This window comes from Ruditapes philippinarum, unplaced genomic scaffold (genome assembly GCF_026571515.1).
Source record: "Ruditapes philippinarum isolate M1 unplaced genomic scaffold, ASM2657151v2 ctg891_1_1_1_1, whole genome shotgun sequence".
Lineage (NCBI taxonomy): Eukaryota > Metazoa > Mollusca > Bivalvia > Venerida > Veneridae > Ruditapes > Ruditapes philippinarum.
In genome coordinates, this window is record NW_026857262.1 from 230,744 (window position 1) to 244,383 (window position 13,640).

Sequence of the window (13,640 nt, forward strand, 5' to 3'; positions counted from 1 at the left end):
GTTCCGTAATTTTCAACATTATTTGTAGCTATGATTTTTTTAAGTTGTTCATTTTGTTTTCATATATTTTGCACTTATTATGGTATTTATGGTTTAAAATGAATATTTAAAAATTATTTTGAAATGTCAAAAAATGTCATTTTTCAATGCCATAAACACAACACAAACCGACACAAAAAGTGTTTTAAAAAATAAACTTTTTCGTGAACTTTAAAAACAGTATTCTCACTCGTGGCCACGCCACTCGTGGGAATACTGTTTTTAAAGCCCACTCGATGAAATAAAATTTCATCTTACACACAAACAAACAAATATCCTCTATATACTCCATATTAATTCTCGTAAACTTTACCAACGAAATCAAAGTGAAATCTAATATTTCAATTAGTGCTGTAATGTATTTATAATTGACAGGTCAATAAAATAAGACTATACAAAATAAGCAATGAGGCTGTGTATACAAACAAATGAACTATTGTTGTTCCAACATGCAAAAGCGGGATTAAGTATGCGCAAAACCATTACAAAATCTTTTTTCAAGGCGACATGTGACATATTATAAAATTTATCTATAAAATAAAAGATACCACCTTTGTTAAGCCTTTTCTCCAGAAAACTAACTAAAGACATAATAATTACATAATTGCAAATATTTAAAAAAAATTAAGGCAGTACAAATTTTTAAGAATTTAAGCTTGTAATATGTTTATCCTACTTAAAACATTATCAGGATCAAAAACTCCCTTTTTGTAACCCAAATATCTGCGACATCTTGGCTCTATCTCAATCTATGAAAGTTGTTTTCTGTCAATTTTCTGTCCTCAGGTTTATATATAAAAATGTTGATATAAATTGAGTGTTGAGCAAACTAGGTTAAAAAATATCCAACCTACTTTTTAAATAACATTTCTGTCCCATTCTTTTTAAAATGTGTCACTTGCTGAAAATGTTGAAATTAATAAAGAGCCGTTTTTCAGCACATTGTGAACATTACACATGTATGCTACATGTAGGTTTTTTTGTGTGTTGTTTTGTTTGTATTTTGTTGTTTTCAGCCAAAAATAATATCTGCATAATTCATTTTTTAGATTCAATTATAACTGCATTCAGGTATACGATGGATAATCTGTTAATATTAAAAAGTCATCTTAAACTTTATCACATTCTTAACAAAAATACAGAAAACAACAAATGTTTACCATCTTGTTTACAAATAAGTGACTATTTAATTTGAAATTTAAAGTTAAAGTTAAAAAAACAACAACAACAATACCAACAACACCATATTTTCATCGAGTCATAAATGTCTAAACTTGGATATTGCTACGTGTGCTTTGCTATGCCATGGCAGCTCTCGAAAATTTTGGAATTCAGTCACGGTTTTTGAGAAAATTCTACAAGAAGATTATACATTAGAATTCCGGGTACCCTCCAATGAAATTTCCAGGATATCTTAAAGTAACAGCAAAGTTATCTATAAAAATACTACTTGTTAAAAATGGAGTAATATTTTCTTTGACGCCATATAAAAGTCACGTGGGTTTGCTACATAATAGAGGTGTTAAAATATAATTGTAATACACCCTTTGTTAGCCATTGAAATAGTATTTAATGTATAAAGGATTTTCAAAAATGGTTATTATTCAGAGCGGGCGCTATGGTGCAGTTGGTAACACTGTCTGCCTACAAATCAAGGGGTCGTGAGTTCGATCCCCCGCTACTCCACTGAACGAATAAATGACTCCAAGACTGACAAAACCAGGACATAGACACAGGATGAACGGCAACGATAGAAACAAGAGTAGACCTTAACGGAAACAGGAAACAAGTACCGAAAGTACAAGACCGATAACAGAAGGAAGAACGGAGACAAGAATTGACAACAAGCGAACAGAGATGAAGACCGCTAACGGAAGAACAGAGACAGGCACCGATAACAAAAGAAATGAAATAAACGAACAGAGGCAGGGACCGATAACAGAAGAACTGACAACAAGCGAACAGAGACGTCAACCAACAACACAAAAACAGAGACAGGGACCGATAACAGAAGAACTGACAACAAGCGAACAGAGACGTCAACCGATAACAAAAAAACAGAGACAGGGACCGATAACAGAAGAATTGACAACAAGCGAACAGAGACGAAGACCGCTAACAGAAGAACAGAGACAGGCACCGATAACAAAAGAAATGAAATAAACGAACAGAGGCAGGGACCGGTAACAGAAGAACTGACAACAAGAAAACGGAGACCACGACTGATTGCAGAAGAGAAGAGACGAGAACCGATGACAGAAGAACGGAGAAAAACAAAGACAAGAACCGATGACAGAAGAACTGACAACAAAGAGAGACGTAGACCGATCACAGAATAACATACACGATAACTGAATACAGAAGGATGAAGACGCGGATCGATAACACAGAGACGGGAACCCAGAGTTGACTACAAGAAAACGGAGACCAGGACTGATTATAGAAGAGACGATCACCGATGACAGAGGAACGGAGGAAAACGAAGACAAGAACCAAAGACCGATAAAAGAAGAACTGAAGACAACGAAGACGAGCATTGATAACAGAAAAATAGACGAAGACCGATCACAGAATAACATAGACGATAACTGAATACAGACGAATGAAGACGGGGATCGATAACAGAGGCGGGAACCGATGACAGAATTAACAACTAGAAAACGAAGACCAGGACTGATTACATAAGAAAAGAGACAAGAACCGATGACAGAAGAAAGGAGAAACGGGGACCGATAACAGAAAAACTGACAACAAGACAGTAGAGACGAGGATTGATAACAGAAAAATAGAGGAGGACCGATAACAGAATAACATAGACGAGGACTGATGACAGAAGAATGAAGACAAGAACCGATAACAAAACAACTGAGACGAGAACCGATAACAGAACATCTAACAACAAAAGAACTGAGACCAGGACCGATTACAGAAGAACTGACAACAAGACGAGGACTAAAAACTGAAAAAACAAAAGTCACGACCAATTAGAGAAGAAGACAGCAGAGAAATGCGACGAGAACCGATAACAGAAAAACGAAGACGACGACGACGACCGATAACAGAAAAACGTACACCAAAAGTAGGCATCTGAGTAGCCACCCTATATGCTTGCATAGAGTGCCAGATAAAATACATGAAAGCTCTATATCTAGCAGATAGGGCAGGAAAGAGTGTGGTGTTCGCTGCGTAAATGCCTTAAAGTTTTCAGTTTTACTTTTATATTGGCCTATAGAAAAAGTCTGCCATCTTGGTTTTTTCGGCCATATTGGATTGTTTTGTGTTTTTTTAATTCTGTTTTGGTGTCTAATTTGTTTTTAGCTAAACATGCTTTGTGACAAATTTCAGGCTTTTCCTTTCCTTAAAAGTTTTATTTGATACATCATCCATTTATGATAAAGAATTTAGCGGCCATTTTAGTGGTCATTTTAAATGGCCATTTCAATGGTCAAGATCAAGTTTTTCAATTTGGTATCCACCTTTATCGGATTCAGCATACCTATAATAGGTAAAATACACCGAGATACCACTTGTACTACAAATGCCTCTAGCATCTTATAGGGAGCCAAATTCTCAAAATCAGTCCTGTATCTTGTGCGTTGAGCAGGCATGACACTGCATTAAAAATAAATGTTGCAGTGTGAAAATGCAGAAATACGTTTCATTGGAATTTTATTTCACCAGTGTTTGGTGATAAAATAACATATATTACAGTCATTATCTTTAAATGAGCCGCGTCACGACAAAACCAACGTAATGCGTTTGCGACCAGCATGGATCCAGACCAGCCTGCGCATCCGCGCAGTTTGATCAGGATCCATGCTGTTCGCTTAAAAACCCTATTACAAGTAGAGAAACTGATAGCGAACAGCATGGATCCTGATCAGACTGCGCGGATGCGCAGGCTGGTCTGGATCCATGTTGGTCGCAAACGCATTACGTTGGTTTTGTTGTGACGCGGCTCAAATGTTTATCATTGATGATATGGTTCTCATCAATTATCCGATATACATTACTCATCCAATCGCGTAAGGATTTTGTAAAATAGTGAATAATTGGTTAAATAAACTTAAACAATAAAAAAATGTATAATCACGTAGTTTCCACAATTTATTCACAAAAAGGAGTTCTACATTATTCCGTAAAGAAAAATAGTGTTCCTAATAAAATATTCAACTAGGGTTTAAGCATGTTATTACAAACAACCAAGTTTTGAAATTCAACAGTGTAAATCGGCAAGAATATGTCTTAATGATTTCAAGAAAGAGACTATTTAGAGTAATACATTTCATAGAACAAAGGAAAAGTATGCATAAGTTTTAAGAAAGCAATCAGTAAATCAAAAATTTATCAAAAGATATGTACTTTATAAAAGTTTGTATTTCAATAAATTGTACAATTATTTGACAATTTTACTCCAGATTTCGATCTGATTTCTAATTAAGTTTTAGAATTAGAACGCAGTATGTTGTAAATCAGTGTAATTTTCTTATATTATGTCATATGATTCAGACAGCTATAATGTCTAACCTACGTGATTTATTGTAGAAATAATTCAACTACAGTATAATATTGAAATTTACTGTCAAAGAAAGCAGATATAATAATATAATTGTTAATTTCGTTTTTGACGTGGTTTAGATCTTATATGATGGATTTTCAAATATGAATGCAACTGGGCAAATTTTCAGGTGAAATGCAAAAGCAAAATGTTGACCGTGTCGGGGGAATACGCTACGTTGTATTATATATTTTTTAAAGTAAACGGGTGCTGGATAGAAATTGTGTTCTTGATGATCAAAGGGTGAATATTTTATGATAATTTGACCAGTATTGGCAATGGCATGGCATATGCGCCGAACGAGCATAATAAATCTTTAAACAATTTTCCGCCCGACAGTTACATAATGATAAATCAGTACTAGTAATTGCATATTTTGATCTCTCCACAAATAATGTGATATACATTTTTATTCAAAGTTATTCCCGGAAAATTGGAATCGTTCATTTATTCCGTTTATGTATTACCACTTTTTATAAGATGTTCTCTTTGCGTGATAAGCATACAACATGCAACTGTTCAGCATGCTCTAAATCCATTATTAAAACATTATAGAAATACATAGGTTTGCTTTTTTCTTCAGAGCAAAATATGTCATATTAATTTCTGAAGACTTAATGTATCCTTTTAAATATTTGCCCTTCCGGAACTAAAAGTGATTAACCTTTGTGACCAGTATAAATACAGTTTAGCGACTAACTTGAAATGTTCATGTTGACAGAATAGAGTAAAAAGTTATGATCAATGTACAAGTTTGCGGACGGACGGCAAAGGCAACACCTACACGACTGTAACAATACTTCTCTATATATACTTTAAAAAAAAAACAACAAAAAACAAGAGCCATGTCAACATGGCCATCCCCCGCCGAATGTGTTTGCTCATTGGAAGAATGTATATGTAGTAGAGCGGAATAATTCCATTTTAAGAGGTCTTTTGGTAATGAAAACTGATGGCTATAGTGATTACAGATTTGAAACCTATGTGAATACTGATGGCTGAAAATAACAAAGGGCAATTACTGAAAAATAATGCAGGGTAGGTTATCATTCTTGTGTGCTGCATCCCTCCTCAGTAAAATCTATCCACCTATGAAGTTTCAAGTTGATACCTCAAATACTTTTTGAGAAAAAAATTGAATTGAAAAATTAAGTATGAAAAAGAACAAAGGGCAATAACACAACAATTATAAAAGGTAGAGTTATCATTCTTGTGCAGTGCACACCTCCTGAGTGAGATCTATGCACCTATGAAGTTTCATTTTGATATCTCAAAGGCTTTTTGAGTTATGCTGTGGACAAAAATTAATTTTGAAAAATAACAAAGGGCAATAACTCAAAAATTATGAAAGGTATAGTTATCATTCTTGTGCACTGCACTCCTCCTCAATGAGATCCATCCACCTATGAAGTTTCAAGTTGATACCTCAAATACTTTTTGAGATAAAGTCTGGACAAAATAGAATGAAAAATAACAAAGGGCTATAACTCAAAAATTACGCAGGGTAGAGTTATCATTCTTGTGCACTGCACTCCTCCTCAATGAGATCCATCCACCTATGAAGTTTCAAGTTGATACCTCAAATACTTTTTCAGATAAGCTCTGGACAAAATAGCATGAAAAAAAAACAAAGGCAAAAACTCAAAAATTGTATAGGGAAGAGTTATCATTCTTGCGCACAACATTCCTCCTCAATAAGATCTATCCACCTATGACATTTCATGTTGATATCTCAAACACTTTTTTGAGTTATGCTCCACTCAGGTGAAAAATTAGGTATGAAAAATAACAAAGGGCAATAACTCAAAAATTATGAAAGGTAGAGTTATCATTCTTGTGCACTGCACACCTCCTGAGTGAGATCTATGCACCTATGAAGTTTCATGTTAATATCTCATAGGCTTTTGGAGTTATGCTCTGGACAAAAATCAATTTTGAAAAATAACAAAGGGCAATAACTCAAAAATAATGCAAGGTAGAGTTATCATTCTTGTGCACTGCACTCCTCCTCAATGAGGTCTATCCACCTATGAAGTTTCAAGTTGATAACTCAAATACTTTTAGAGATATGCTCCGGACAAAAATGTCGGACGGAAGGACGGACGGACGGACGGAAGGAAGGTCGGACGGACGGAGACTATTTCTATATCCTCCGCCGAAATTTTTCGGCGGGGGATAAAAAAGTCGCCAGACAAGTCTGTTTAAGGAACTAAGCAATCGGAACACCTTGGGCGACTTCAAGAATTCGAACTTGACGGAGAATGCCGAGTTGTTACGAATGCAAACACTGATTAAAGTCCGCTATCTTTGTTTTTTACATCATTACATTGTTTTTAAATCGGTGCTTTGCCGGGCCGTAAAATTTGGTGTATTCATACACTTACATACGAGGTCAATCTCCGAACTTAACGGAGATTGCCGAGTTGTTACAATTCGGAATTAAGCTGGGAAAAGGTTAAATACAAGTAAACAAAGCTTTTAAAGTGTAAGAAATTTATTACAGTGGTTTCTGTGCTCCTGTTTAAGGAGTTTGCATTGTAATCTAAAACAGTTATTTCAATATTTGCAAACAAGCGCATTACATTGATATATTACTAGTTATAAACATTATTGACAGTGTATATGGTCCCGTATAAATGGTTGTAAGATTATATGACCAAATCTGCAAGGTGATGGTTATATAACAAACTAGTTATATAGCAAACTACCATTGATACACGGCCATTTTACACGTCAAAAATCTTTATAACCAATTTATAATACTGCGCCATTCTTGTTGCTGTTGTTTTTTGTGTTCTTTTTGTTGTTTTGTTGTTGTTTTTTTTCAGAAAAAGAAAAAAAAATATTCATAAATTGATATGAGTGGTGTATATAACTATATAAACATTACAGTTATCCAATGAAAATTAACTTTACAAACGTGCAGTGTTATAAACAATATATTGTAGTATGACATGGCCTGAAAAAAAAGAAATGAATCTTTATTTTAACAAAATTTTGTAACATGATTATTACAATATGATATGATTTATTTTTACTAAACACAAGCTTGTGACATGATTGAAAAAATACCAAAACCTTTAAAGCTACATACCTCCAGATGAGTAAAAATATTCAAATAAAGTCAAATTTAAGAAACATGTACTAAAATTTAAGGGAAGTAAAAGGATTCAAGATTCAAGTAACATTGTACATGTTTTGTGGGATTAATGACAGATTTTTCAGTATTTACAACTATATTTCTACTGGGCTATTTATGCATATTTTGACCACTTTTGGTAATTTATGGGGGTTGTTAGTGCCATTGAAAATGTGTAAATTGCTTCCTTTTTGTTACTTCCAAATATTAATACATTTTCAAAATTTTCATGAAAATTAGCATAAATCTGGAGGCGTGCTGCTTTAACATCAAAAGAAATCTCTTTTTCACATGACAATAACAGAAACGTGTAACATGAAATTTGAAAAAAAAATCCAACACAAAGTAAACACTTTTTTTTTAACAGAAGAATTAAAACCAAGACAGACTGACAGATAAAATAAACAAAAACAGCAAAACTAATAAACAATTTCAGACTCAGTTAATAGAAATTTGTTAAAGTAAAAACAATATCAACAATATAGGCTATCTTGTTGGGTTCCTCCATATACATGTGAGCCGTGCCATGACAAAACCAACATAGTGCGTTTGCGAACAGCATGGATCCAGACCAGCCTGTGCATCTGCGCAGTCTGATCAGGATCAATGCTGTTCGCTATCAGGTTCTCTACTTGTTATAGGGTTTGTAAGCAAACAGCATGGATCCTGATCAGACAGCGCGGATGTGCAGGCTGGTCTGGATCCATGCTGGTGGCAAACGAATTGCGTTGGTTTTGTCATGACGCGGCTCATATATAATGCCATTTTTTAACTATTGCATTATTTGTCAATTAAAACGCTGTAAAAGGAGTGAATGAAAATGCTTTAAATATCAAATTCATTAGAGTTACACGTTCAGAAATTTATACAAAAGAAATGTTTCATGGGTTTTTTTCCTCATAAGACAAAAAGTAGGGGTTTTTGTTGTTGTCATTGCTGTTTTTGTTTTTATTTTAATCTAAAGTAAAGAATATGCCTATTTTAATTGTTTTTTCTTCACAAAGACTTTATATTTCTGGATAAGCATCTTTTTAGTCATGAACTATTTATGAACTTTTTCCAAATTTAAAACAGAGCAAATGATGGTAAGAAGCTCAAAAGTAAAACAGTACCAATGTTTTGTAGAAGTTTCATGATATTTTATTGCAAAATTTTTGAATTCAGAAAAAGTACAATTTTGGTACCAATTTTTGGGCTCAGTTGAAAAACAAATAGAAATGTATATGGAACTTGTTTACTGTGAGGCATCACAGATTAAAAACTCACTATTATTTAAAGAAAGCTTTACCAATTATATCATGGCATAGCTAAAATATTGAATTTCTCAAGATATACAAGAAATAATTAGTACAGGTTTAAAATTGTAATATTTATCAATTATCTCCCTTTATAATGAGAACATTTATATTTACAGTAAAACTTAATAATTTCCCTGTTCAAAAATATTGTAAAACTCAAAATATTACAAATTATTAATTAAATTGAAGATATCTATTTAAATACATAATACATCATCAGTCAACAAATCTCAGTTAAATACTTCAAAAGTATTTTGGCAGGAATCTGATATACTGCTATAATAACTTGATTTGTTTAACATGGGTTTGTAGAGGCAATGGTTTTCCATGGTTTTATCTATGTACATTTCACAAAACAATACCGAAACCCTGGACCATATTATTTTTAAAACAAGAGCTCCATGCGGGCCTATATAACTCACCTGAGTAAATGGTAAAATAGATAAAAAACTTCCCAAAGGTGTGATATTAGTGCCTAAAATGACTTTCAGTTGGGACCACTAAGCAATGTGCTACATACAAAATTTCTTAACTCTGTTGCTTTTTTTTTGAAAAAAAAAAAAAAAACAAAACAAAAACGCTGTCCTATGACATAATTTTTTAAATCAGAATGGAATAATTCATTAAATACTATAATTCCTGTGAAGTTTGATCAAAACCATCTAGTTTAAGAGGAATATTGACAATGCTATGATAGACAGTGGACATTAGGAGATCACAAAAGATCACATCTGAGCCCCTTGTGCTCAAATGATCTAAAATTTGGTACTATTACAATTCATTTCTACCAAAAATTACACATTTACTGTACCTGAAAAATGAAAAAAAAAATTAACTGAGATCTTTAAAAAATGAATTTCTTAACTTACAAAACAAACAATTAAATCATGTAAATAAACAATTATCTTAAACTAACTCCATTTAACTAAAACACCAACAAAATAGACTAGTTCATTGTAACATGAATAAATTACTGATTCATTAGTACAATAAAAAAAATATCAAAGTTTAATTAAATGACAAATTTTCTTCCCTTTTCCCCCCTTTTTTCACCAAAAGTTAAGCTGCAATACATCTATGCAGTTTGACCAGAAAATATTCAAGTTTTATAATACTACAACCCTTTAAATGACAATGGACAGACCCACAGAGAAAGATAGGCAAGTGTATTGTATCAGTTTAGGGAGGTCAGCATTGAGGTTTTTTGTTGCTTTATCACTCCAATTGAATTCGTAAATTGTTCCAAATTCAATAATGTATTGCAGTTTATAAATGACAATTTGGACCATGACAGTTCTCTATAGTCACTAAATATGTATATTTTCTTTTAACAATTAACTGCATTTTCTTAATGAAAATTTGGACAATGAAAATTCTAAGGGAAATAGAACAGTAAATTTCTTTTCTTTTTATTATTAAATTTGGATTATGACAGTCTATGGTTCATAGACATGTACAATATTCATATGTGAAAATTTTGGACCATGACAGTTCTATAGAATATAAACATGGTCAGTTTTCCTATGGAAAATTTTGGACCATGACAGTTCTATTGACCATAAACATGTACAGTTTCCCTCATGAAAATTTTGGACCATGATGGTTCTATGGACAATATACATGTACAGTTTCCCTCATGAAAATTTTGGACCATGACAGTTCTATTGACCATAAACATGTACAGTTTTCTTACGTGAAAATTTTGGATCATGACATTTATATAGATCATAGACATGAACAGGTTTTCTACTTGAACATTTTGGATCATGACAGTTCTATAGAGTATAAACATGTACAGTGTTCCTATGTGAAAATTTTGGACCATGACAGTGTTCTATAGACCATAAACATGTACAGTTTTCCTATGTGAAAATTTTGGATCATGACAGTTCTATAGAGTATAAACATGTACAGTTTTCCTATGTGAAAATTTTGGACCATGACAGTTCTATAGACCATAAACATGTACAGTTTTCTTACGTGAAAATTTTGGATCATGACAGTTCTATAGAGTATAAACATGTACAGTTTTCCTATGTGAAAATTTTGGATCATGACAGTTCTATAGACCATAAACATGTACAGGTTTCCTACGTGAAAATTTTGGACCATGACAGTTCTATAAAGCATAAATATGTAGTTTTCCAAATTTTGAACCATGACAGCTCTATGGACAATAAGTATGTACAGTAAAGTATTTATGTGCCAGTTATATTAAATGCCAGTTATATACATCTAAGTGTTAACATAAATTGTGCATGTATAGATACTGTCCTTGATTAAACAGTGTTTCCCAATTCCATAGATAAAATGAGATCAACAAATAAAACAATATCATTTCAAGAAGAAATAAAAACTGAGGTATCTAACAGTGAGTAATTGGTCCATTCATAGGATCTATCAGTTATGCAGCACACCTATAGATTTATGTTAATTTTCAAGAAAACATGAAAAATTATTCTAATGAGTAAATATGTTGTCCGGTGTGAAAATTAAGAGATATTTTTTGGACTTAGGTACCTTCTATAAACAGAAATTATCAATATATTTTTTCTCAAAATGTGCAGAAAATTCTCCCACTCAAACAATATCAAATATATAATATACAGTTAAATTTCTAATAAACGCCCCTCTCCTAATAAAGGCCCCCTAGGCTTTTTTGATATGGAAAATATCTACTCATCAGTGCTGAACTCATGACTGTAAATTGATAATTTTATTCAAATCCTTCAGAATCCATTTTAGGGGGGGGGGGGGGGGGGGGGCGGGGCGGCGTTTAATAGGAATTTTACGGTAATATCAAAAGCAGTACATTCAGTAACATGATGTATTCGCAAATTCCACCTGACTTGTGAATATCTATACGTTTCTTATCCTATAAACATATATTTCTTGAGTTTAATTTTTTGAGAATTATAGTAATAATTTAAAATTTTCTCTGTAACAATTGATCAGAGACATCAAGTATAATGGTCATATCATTCTCACCATTGATTCAGAAATCTTAAGAAGTCGGTCACTTACAAGAAGTTGGTGATTACTGGCTAGTTAACCAGTGGCTAGTTAACCAGGAAAGCTGGTTAGGTGTACCAACCGCCAAGATATGACCAAAAATGTGCTAAAATCCTCATACCGGTAACAGCCAAACAAGCAAACTTCTTATACTGTTCCCAAACTTTTATTTGAAATATTATTCAATCAACTTTGCTTATCTGGTTTTTTTTTTTATTTTAACACTTTCTATAAATTTAATTTTTCATAAAAAATTAACATTCATTTAGAGGTGTGCAGCTAAAAAATGACTACAATTCAAGAATAAAGGGACAGAAATAAATTGTTACTCATTTTATGCATGTAACATTATTTTCCTGCTATATGTCTAAACTCTACAGTTTTCATTACTTACTTTCATAAGAAAAAAAATAATTTAACAATAAAAATATATTGTTTTGAATTATATATATATATCAATAAAAGGAGAAGTCTAAACAACATTTCTAGGTTTATACAGAATTTATTTTAGTTCGATTGTGTAGGAAGCTATAAGCTTATAGACACACTTTTGAATCTGTTCCTGGAACCTACCAGTACGGAGCAATGAGTGTAAAGTTTCTTGCTAAAGGAAACAACGACCTGCCCCTGACGGGGTTTGAACCCATGCGGCTAGCGATCATTAAATTACTAGTCTTGATGCATTAACCACTCGGCCATGCCGTCACAACATTTCTTCAAAAATCATTGCTAAATTTTTGTTTTTTCATCACAGCACACACATTTTTTTATAAGAGAAAACATTGTAAGAGAAAAAAAACAAAGAGCCGTGTCACGATAAAACCAACATAATGGGTTTGCGACCAGCATGGATCCAGACCAGCTTGCGCATCTGCGCAGTCTGATCATATCAGTTTGTTATGGCGCGGCTCATATAATAAAAGAATGTTTGTATTTAATTGAAAGGATTGATCCATACTGTTCACTTACCAACCCTATTACAAGTAGAGAAACTGATAGCAAACAGCATGGACCCTGATCAGACTGCGCAGAAGCGCAGGCTGGTCTGGATCCATGCTGGTTGTAAACGCATTACGTTGGTTTTGTCGTGACGCGGCTCAAATATTGTATACATAATAAAGGTTCCTGATTATATTGTGTATATTCACATGATTTCATCTCATACAAAGATAAATAAGAACAGAAAAACGAAGACTTTTTGCTACCAAAAATACACAGTGATGACTGACAAATATGTGAACAAACATTTAAGCTTCAAGTGTAGTTACAATATCTAGTTAGTAACAAGACTGAATATTTTACTTCTAAAATTGCCCATATTGTAAAATACTTACGTAAAAAAAAAAATTATGATTTAATGTTTATCAAGATTCAGACCAAACAAAATTTTCATATAGAAAACCAACACCATTAACTTAACTGGTTCTTATTATTCGGCTTCAAACAACTAAAAGTGAGTTTATCAGGCATCAAACCACTAAAAACATTCTTTATAAAGTGAATACTGCTAAAAAGATGATTTGTAGGTATCACATCACCAAAACAAAATTGTTCATCAGGCTTCAAACCACTACTACATCTTCTTCAATTATGT